Here is a 10,223-nt window from a genome sequence, read left to right as displayed (position 1 = left end):
TTGGCAAGTTTTCTACTATATCAAAGCCTCTTAGGATCTCAAGCTTAGGCTTCTCTTGACCGAAATGCTACTGTATTATGACTGTGCCATCTGCAACACAAACCCCTTATGAATGGTAAGGCAAGGAGATAGAAACTAGAGAATCACATATAGACTTTTCACTGACTTAGCCTGGAAGAGGCATGTCACTCCTGCTTATATTTTATTGGCCAGATCTTATCAAACATCCTGCTCAATTGTAATGATGGACTTAGAAGTGAAATTTCACATGACTGGAGTCAGAGAACTGGATATTGGTGAACCCTGATAATATCTCTCCTAGGTAGAACACAGCTTGAAAAGTGTAAGGAACACACAAAAAAATGGAGAGTGCTGGAATGTAGAGATGAAGAGAAAGTCCCGTAAGGTGAGATTAGAGATAGAGGTAAGGATGTTTTAGGGGTTTTGTCAGCTTAAGAGTTAGTTTGGATTTTATCCTGAGTGCAGTGAGAAGCTATTGTATGCTTTAAAATGGTCATATGATCCAATGTGAATCTTTAAAAGATCAGTCTGTGCGGTATATGGAAAGTGGATATTGGTAACAATAAAAGAGGGAGGCCAGTAGAAGGCAACTGCAATCTTTTGGGAAATGGATTGGTATGAAAGTTAATAGTAAAGATAAGGAGAAGTAGATTCATTTATAATGTGTTTTAGAGGTAAAATGGACAGGATCTCCTGATGGATTTGTTGTGGAAGGAAAGATTCTGTTTAGATTTTTGTCTTGAGCAACGACATAGTGCCTATATACTGAGATTACAATGATATGTGGGTTACAGATTTATAGTATAAATCCAGGGCTGTCTTTTGAGTACATATGATAGGTATATTAGAGGTCATTAAGGGTAGATTGAATACATGCTATTCCTGATGATTCAGGAAGTCATTGAGAATGGGGAAATAGATTTTGGAGTCTTCACAGCATATAGATGGTCTTTTTCAATCATAAGCAGGAAATTTACTTGGGGATATCCAATGAGTGTTATACAATAGGTTTACTGTTGATATGGGACGAGAAAGCAATCAAGCTAGTGTCTGGATTCTTAATCTTAACATTTCTTCCATTGTTACATGTATTTTTCTGGAACAAATTACACACATTTTTATGATGACAAACAACATGGTAAAGTTTCCAGGGAGTGAGCCTTAAAAATGGCCTGCCCAACTCTCTAATCAATAAGAAACTATTTTTAAGACAGCTGCTATTTTCTGGTGCAGAATGCATCTCAACATTTCCTGGCTGAGTGGTTCTGGTGGCTGCTTCATGATTGCGTTTTATGTTACTTATTGAAGGGCCCACAATTACTATGCCATCTTTCACAGAAAAAGATGATTCTGTTGACCCTCCATTGGTAAAGCATGTGAATTAGCAAATGAGTTTTATGTAGGTGTCCAAATTACCTTGCTTAGGTTCTTAAGAAAGAAACTAACCAGATACCTGTGTTAGAAAGTCTTTGTGATCTCTGCTTACTCAAATCCTATTTATCAGGGACAAATTCAAGTCTGAAGTTCAGTATAGCCTTTCCATGATGATCTCTATATTAGTTTCATTTTGTTGTGAAAATGTGTAAAATTCAAATTATTAATCTCATGTTTTATATTAATATGCTTCATCTTTCCTATTAAATAATTAGAATATGTGACTTCTATTTAATGTTCGTTTTGAATTTCCTAAAATAACTGTCCTCGCTTGGAGCACTTAGGAGTTGTTCAGTAGACTGTGTTTTCTGCATGTGTTGTCTGTGCATGCATGTGTGTGTTTTTGTTTCTGTGTGTATGTGAGGGAGAGAGAGGAGAGGAGGGACAAGTGTCAAAATGTTAATGAGCAGATTTTTGACAGGATATGTATTTTAAATTATTTTTTTCGAATTTAGAAATAGTATCTATATTTTTGAACAATTTGAAATTCTAGAATTATCCTAAGAATTATATTTTAAATAGCTCTAAATATTTTGGAATTTCTGCATGGATCTATTAGTTATACTATTATTAAGTTGAATCATATGATATTACCATTTTTAGATTAAAACAAGCCAGACATTGCCAATTTCAAATGGCTTAATCTAATCTATTTAAATTTTTATGTTTTGATTTTCCATACTATATTGTGAGCCTGTTTTCTATTTATAAATGGTTCTCAAACACATGATTTTAATTGGTTGTTCAACAATCCCTTATTTAAATACTGATTTATTCAGCCACTTCAATATTGTTCATCATTTATTTCCCTTTTCTATTGTTAATAAATACAAAATTTTCTACATTAATCTTTGTCTATATGTGTTATTGTTACTTTTATATAATCCTGTTAAAGAATCACTAACTTAAAAGTTATTACCATTTATAAATTTCTTAATTCATCTCAACAAACTGATTTCTTGAAATAGTATATTAATTTACTCTTGCATTGGAAGGGGATAGACAAATGTTTTAATGTACCTTCTCTGTATTTTTTCTAATATGATAAAAACTCAGCTGTGTAATTTATATATCTTTGGTTACTATTGATGGAAAATATTTTTCACATTTTATTAGACATTTCCATTTTTTCTGAAATATTTACACCATTTACTATATTTTATAAACTTAGAGTTTTCTTACTCATTACTTCTTAAAATTTCTTAACTTACGCTATTAGTCTTTTCTCAAATATATTAAAATATTTCCAAATCTTTTCATTTATGCTTTGATTTATTTTGTCAAATTTTAAAGTACAGATAAATAAAATTTGGGGTGGTAAATCATATTAATATTTTCCCGTATGTTTTATTCTTAATATTTGTCGATCTTCAGATAAGTTTTTACCTGTAAATTTTTCAAATGTTTATTCATCATATAATTTTGTGATGCATTTAACTTTTTAATCTACTACAATCTGTTTTCTAAATGTTAGGAGCTAAGAAAGACTTTAATGATTTTTATCACTTTCTTTAGTTTAAATTCTGTTTCTTAGTTTTAAGACATGTTAATCTTTCTTGTATATTAGGCTACACACATATAAATATACACATATTTGTTTCAGAAAAACTATTTTACTCCATATTAAATATTTGTTTTAATTATTGTTTATTTAATTATTGTCATTAAATATTTGTTTTAATTATTTGTTTTAATTATTTTATTTATTATGTCAAAAGAATATTTATAGGTCTTTACTTGATATGAGTATTTTTATTGAGTGAGAGAGAAACTGTTCTCAAACAGGGATACTTCAAACATAAAACTGGTAAGACGCTCAGAAGCATAATGTTACGGGATGGCTTATAAAGTATAAATGAGGAAGTGGTTTAAACTTTACAATGATTGCTTATTGCAGTGGGGGTTTCCAGACAAGAGAAAATTGGTGAAAAGTGATTCTATTATACCACGTTAGAAGATGACTTAAATCTCAGTTATGATTAATTTATAAGGAATAACCTAAGTTACATTTTGCTTATTATGTTTATGAAATAAACTAGATTAAGTTTTGCTTACCAGGCTTACCTGCTTTTGTCAGCTTGGGGGATCTTCAGCCTGGTCTCCATTTTATTTTATTTTAACAATAATAACTCATTTAATATTTTAGAGATTGAGAGGCAAGATTTGCTCACATTATAGTTTTTAAAAATTATTTTGACATTTAGTTTTGGAAAAATTTTAAATAATTTGTCAAAGTCAATATTGCCTAGCCATGCTTACTCCATTGTCTTAAATAGCTATCTAATAAATTTTATTACGCTCATAACTTTTGTGACTAATTATACATTTATTTGGGAAACTGACTGACTTACAATATAAATTACCTGTAAGTATTTTTAAAAGAATTTGCTTCTCAGAATTGTTAAATGTTTCAACTAGTTATTTATGGTACACAGGACATGCCCACTGTTTGAGACCTTAAGATATATTAATAATTTTAAGCTTTTTTCTATATATTTGCATTTCTGCATACATAATTTAGAAATATTATTTGCAATGATCATTTGTCTCCTCCTTTCTACTAATTACTATATTTAATACTATTTCATATCTTATTGAACTGGCCAGAATTTCTTGAAAAAGTTTTCTTAAAAATTTGTTGAGAATTTTAATATTGCATGGTTACTTTTAAATCTGTAATTGCATTGCAATAGTTATATACAATTGCATTGTGAAATACACTTCTGATTTTAGTTATTTATGTATTTTAATACTAGTTTGAATAATAATAATATAATTGTGAAATCTATCATAAGTATCAAAATTCTTCTTAATGACCCATTAGATGCAGTGTGCTTATAGATTTTCGAATGATTAAATTATATATTTTCTAATATTGAATCATAATCCTCGAATGAAGATTCTTTCTTTAGAGTGATTTAACTGACATATTGGTAAAGTTATTTGACAGATATTTTAAGATTTTATACACACACATACACACACACACACTCACACACACTCACACACAAATCTAAAGGTTGAAATGATTGTTAACCAGATAGTAGAGTGTAAGTTTCAAAATAATAATAATAATAATAATAATAATAATAATAATAATAATAATTAGCGAGTTTTAAGATTTTCTTATATTCTCTAACAAATTATATCTTCTGAAAATTATTTCCTATTTGAGAATTTGAAGTAACTCAATGATAAAACTATCTTTCCCTGTGGGAATTTAAAGCTATCATAAATTTCTTAGTATCTTTGATGAGTTTTTTTCATTATTCGCCTTTTGTATTTCTGTAGTATTTTATATTTTCCCAGAAATTCATGTATTTCAAAAAGCTTTACAGATTTTTAGCAAATACATTGTAAAGCACACACACACATATACATATATCTATATGTCTATATCTGTGTATCTAGATACATATATAGATATAGTTTTGTACATACAATCTTTTAAAACACTATGTCTCAAATTGTTTTTGTTTTGTCTCATTAAAGTGTCATAATTTTGTACATTTTTATTTTGTTTTAAAGAAGAGGTTTTTGAATTTAATTTACATAAAACCTCCCATTTTAAACTTACATATTCAATGCTTTTTTATTTTATTTTTTTCTGTGTATTAGGTTGTCTTTATTTAGCTATTCTTTTCCAAACTGACTGCCAAAAGGTATATTTTACAACTTTTTCTGTTTGTTTAATAATGAAAGTATGTGAAACTATTAATGTACTTTGGCAAAATCCTATGCATTTTGATTTATTTCATTTCAGTTTTGCTTAAAAGGTCATTTTAAAAGTTAATAATAGTTATTATACATTCAACTTAAACGATGTGCTAGGTTTTGTTGTGTATGCCTGATGTATTTTAATCAACAGTCCCATTTTAAAGATGCTAAGAAATTTTAGGGGAAGAAAAGTTGAGTAACTTGGTCTGGGTTATAACTAAAAGTGATGTGCCTGAGATTTTAAGCTAAGCAATTTACAATATACTTGCTCAGAAAGCTCTTTTAGGAAGGGCTAGTCACCCAGCAGTAATTACTGTTTTGTTTGTTTACTTTTATTTGTTTATTAATTTGTTTGATTGATTATACATTGTAAATAGTACATAATTGAAAATGAATGGATTTTAAGCATGGTGTTTGATAAGTTTTGACAACTGTATAAACAAGTGTAAACACCAACTCCACCAACCCTGGTGGAAATTTCCATCAGCCCAGATATAGTATTGAACACTTTTCAGGCAATTTCCCACCTCCCAACCACTGTTGTGATTTGTGTCAGCATAGAATTTTATCTGTTTTAAGTCTTTATGTAACTGAGCACTCTTGTGTCTGGCTTCCTTAGCTAAACATAACATTTGACATTCTTATTTTTGGTTACATTTATCTGTGGTTTCTTCTTCTTCTTTTTTTTTTTTTTTAACTTCTGAGGAATATTCTATGTATGGATAAATCACAGTTTTTTTTTTTTCTGTTATCTCTTGATGGACATTTAAGTTATTCCAATTTAGAATTACTAAAACTAGCGTCTCTTTCAGTATACATGTTTTTATTTCTCTTGGGTAACTACTAAGAGTAGAATTTCTGTGTTATAAGGCAGGCTGATTTTAAAGTTCATGGAAAAACCTGATTTCCAAATTGGTTGCTACATTTGTAACTGAGATGCCAGTATTTATCAACACCAGTGGGTGTGAAGTGGTATCCAATAGTTTGAATTTGCTGTTTTCTGATATCTAACAATGTCTATCACTTTTTAGCTGTTCTTTTGTCTTATTTTTGTGAGGTTCACAAGTGTTTCGTATTTTTGGATTATTGTCTTTTTATTGATATGTAGGAGTTATCAATATATTCTGTTGAAAGTCTGTCAGATATATTTATGGAAAAATCTGTAATTTATATTTTTATTTTTTTAATAATTATTTTGAAGAACAGATGTATTTAATTCTGATATAGTCCAGTTTATTATCTTTTTCCCTTTGTTCTTAGTGCTTTTTTGTCTTATCTAAAAAAAAAAAATACCTCTCTATTTCAAGATTATATAATGTTTTCCTTTACTTTGAAGAGCTTTATATCTTTAGCTTTTCTGTTTAGATATATCTGTGATGAGTTTCAAATTAATGTTTGTGTATATTGGCAGGTAGAAGGTTGAGGTTCATTCATTTTTATTTTTGCTTTCATACAGATATCCAGTTTTCCAACATCCAGTATTGAAAAGTTTACTTTTTTTCTCCAGTGACTTGCCTTGATATCTGTGTCAAAATCAACAAATTTTGGAAAAAGATGTGGATTTGTTTGCAAATCTTTTGTTGAGATTGGTTATATTCATAAGGTTTATTGGTCTTAATATAATTTTCTTACAATATTCTCGTTAGGTTTTTAGTAATGTTTCCACTTTCATTTCTAATACTGGAAGTTTTAATTTTCCCTCTTTATCATTTTTCCTGATTTTATCAATTTCTTTAATATGTATAGGAAATCATTTGGTGTTTGTTTATTTATTTAATATGTATAAGAAATCATTTGGTGTTTTTTCCATTTTCTATTACACTGACATTTTTTTCTTTTCTATTTTTTCTTTTCTATTTTTTTTCTATTTTTCCATTTTCTATTACACTGATATTTTTTTCTTTCATATTTATTATATATATTATTCTACTTATTTTGGGTTTATTCATGTTCATTCTTCTAGATTTTCAAGTTGGAAGCTTAACTCATTAATTGCAAAACTTCCTTCTGTTCTAATATAAACATTTTAAAATATAAATTTCTAACTGTGTTAGCAACATTCTTCAAATGATAATATGCTGTGTTTTATTATTCATATTAAGCTATTTTCTTATTTTCATTATTATTTCTTTTCTGACCCATTAATTATTTAAAATATTGTTGCTATATTTTAAAATATTAACATAAAGCACATTGTATATGATTATGTTATTTTGAAATTTGTTGAGATTTCTTTTATTGCCCAGTATACGGTCTGTGTTGGTGATTCTTCCTTGTGCACTTAAAGAGAATGTTTATTTTGCATTGCTGAATTTACTGTTGTATAAGTGTTAGTTTGGTAAAATTTTTTTCATAATGCTATTCAAATCTTTTGTAACATTATTGAATGTTACAAATATTTACTGATAATTACTGATAATGGGGTATTAAAAGACAAAAGTATGTGAATATGTCCCCTTATACTTTCATTTCTGTCAATATTTTCTGTTATAATCTCTTAATTTTTAAAAAATATGCTTTTTATTTTCATTCTTGCCTGTTGCCCAGAATAAGACTGAAATACAATGTTGAATAGAAGCTCTGTCAGACATCCATGCCTCATTCAGTCTTAAATGGAAAGCATTCATTCTTTTACCAAGCGTATTATCTCTGGACATCTGTGACCAGCTATGTGGAGTTTCACTCTTTTTCTCCATGGCCTCCTATTAGCAAAGACTCGAGGGGACCTCATGTTGATTTTTGGAGGTCTTTCTTTGAATAGTAGTCCATCCTTTTTGTACCTCTACTCCACAACTTTCAGTTGCCTCAAACTCCTTGATCTCCAATCTGTATCTCCTCAATTGAGCAGAAGTCACTAGGTTCAGTGACATGGTACATAAATTTGTGTGACTATTATGTAGGAAAGCTATATATAGTGAGTACTCTTTTTATTGCATTTTAATGTAAGTTGCTTTAGATTTACTTTTCCTAAAAATTACCATTGTCACTTTATCAGTACTGTCCAATGAATATTATTCATTTATTTTATTTTTATTTATTTTATCACCTCTTTAAAAAATGTTTCCTCTTAGCCTTAATTTTCTCCCAATTGAGATTTGGTATTTTATAAGTAGATTTTAATTAATTTACATTTATTTTGATAATGAGTGTATTTTATCTTATTTGCAACTATATTCTTGAATATCGTTTATGACTTGTTACTTTTTGTTGTATTTAGTCTTTTGTTGCATTCTCTATGTATGTACACATACACATATATATGATATAATATAATCTTATCCGTTGAAAGTGATAAAGTACATACCATTTGTATATCAATTTGTTGAAACCTTTTAAAGTTAAGTAACATAAAAGCCTGAAAATAAAGTAACATTTATTAAAACTGGAAGCCTATTCTCTTAAACAGTATATTATACTTTTTTTATGTTAATGATCTTCTTTTTCATTTCTATTTCTCATCTTTGCATGCATCCCATTTTCTTCCCTATCAGATTATTGTGCCTTAATCCATTCTGTTTATGAGGTTTTTTTTCTCTTTTTAATATTTTCACATGGCATATTATGCACTATTATGATGCCATGAAGATCTCTAAAATTTAATCCGATAATTTTAATAAATCAAAGATATACTGTACTCGTACTTTGAGATTTCAGAATGGATATCTTTCTCCTTAACAGAATTTATAGAGGACTTTAAAGAATTATAAGTCATGATAAGTTTTCTGGGAATTTGTCTATAGTTGCATAATTTGTTTTTTAGTGTCTTCTCACCTTCTAATACCAGCACTTAAAAAGAGAGCATGCCACAGTTGTAATTAGGACTCAATAAATGTTTTTTGCATGAATATATGAAATCAGCAGCAAAAAACACAAATTTGTGTCTGTCAATAGTTAGAATATGTGAATAACTTTTTCAAAAACACTACATTGTCCATTTTGATGCTGGTTTAAATTTTCTTTTAGAATAATAGCAGGTCCACATGCTTGTATCACATGTTCATTCCACTAGCATATCTGATGACTTGAGAGACTTGCACACACAGAGATTAGTATTTCAACCCTTTAGATAGCAAGCAAAAACCGTAAACCTAAGCATACTGGGCTACAGCACTCTTCCTTTCCTCTCCATTGCCATTGAAGTGGACATGTTTTATATCTGCCCCACTTGTCCTCAATCTGCCATTCTTCCATAAATTAATAGTAGTCATGTTCATTCATTACATAGGATTCGAATTAGCCTCCTGCTCATGTCACTGCCTTAGAATATGTAACTCAACCTGCACGATCTCACTACTCCACCTCACTGGCCTCAGTAAATAGTTTTAAGGATGGGAATATTAGCCCTGTTAGGCCAGAAGCCTCCATGAGCTTGTCCTGCACCTACTTGAAACATGTTTTGCTTTCCCAAGTGTTGCTAACATGGCAGTATGAACTTAAATTACCAGTTACATTCTTTGTAACAATTTAGAGAAGGCCTGCATGGGAATAACCCTAACATAGGAATACTGTGCTGAGAGATGAAGTTAGAAGGGAGAGAGAGACCTTAGCAGCAATAAACATCCCTGAATCTAGAACCTTCTCTGAATAATTTAATTTTACGAGAAGATTTTTCTGTAAATGACCAGATAGTAAATATTTTAAGTTTTGGGAGCCAGATAGTCTGTCTCAGTTATTCAACTCAGCTATTGTAGTGTGAAAACAGTAATAGATGATACATAAGGAATGATTATAATATTGTTCCAATAAAACTTTATTTATAAAAATAAACAGTGGCAGTAGATAGACCCTGACATAAAATAATAATTCCTATCTCTCTCTCTCTTTTTTTTAACATCAGTTAGAATTGGATACGGATATGTCATTTGATGTCCTAAGATGCTTGACTTCGAGAAAAATTTCAGTCTTCTTCGTGGAAAGTAAACCTTCCATGCATGGCATATCCTCCGAAATCACTAAGCCTGCCTTCCCTGCCCTACTTCCTACGCTTTTTCAAATAAATGCAGTAGTATACTGGACATAAAAGAATAGTGATATTGTTACTCGGGAAAGGA

Source organism: Pteropus vampyrus, unplaced genomic scaffold, assembly GCF_000151845.1.
Source record: "Pteropus vampyrus isolate Shadow unplaced genomic scaffold, Pvam_2.0 Scaffold3, whole genome shotgun sequence".
Classification (NCBI taxonomy): domain Eukaryota; kingdom Metazoa; phylum Chordata; class Mammalia; order Chiroptera; family Pteropodidae; genus Pteropus; species Pteropus vampyrus.
This window is presented reverse-complemented; position numbering follows the sequence as displayed.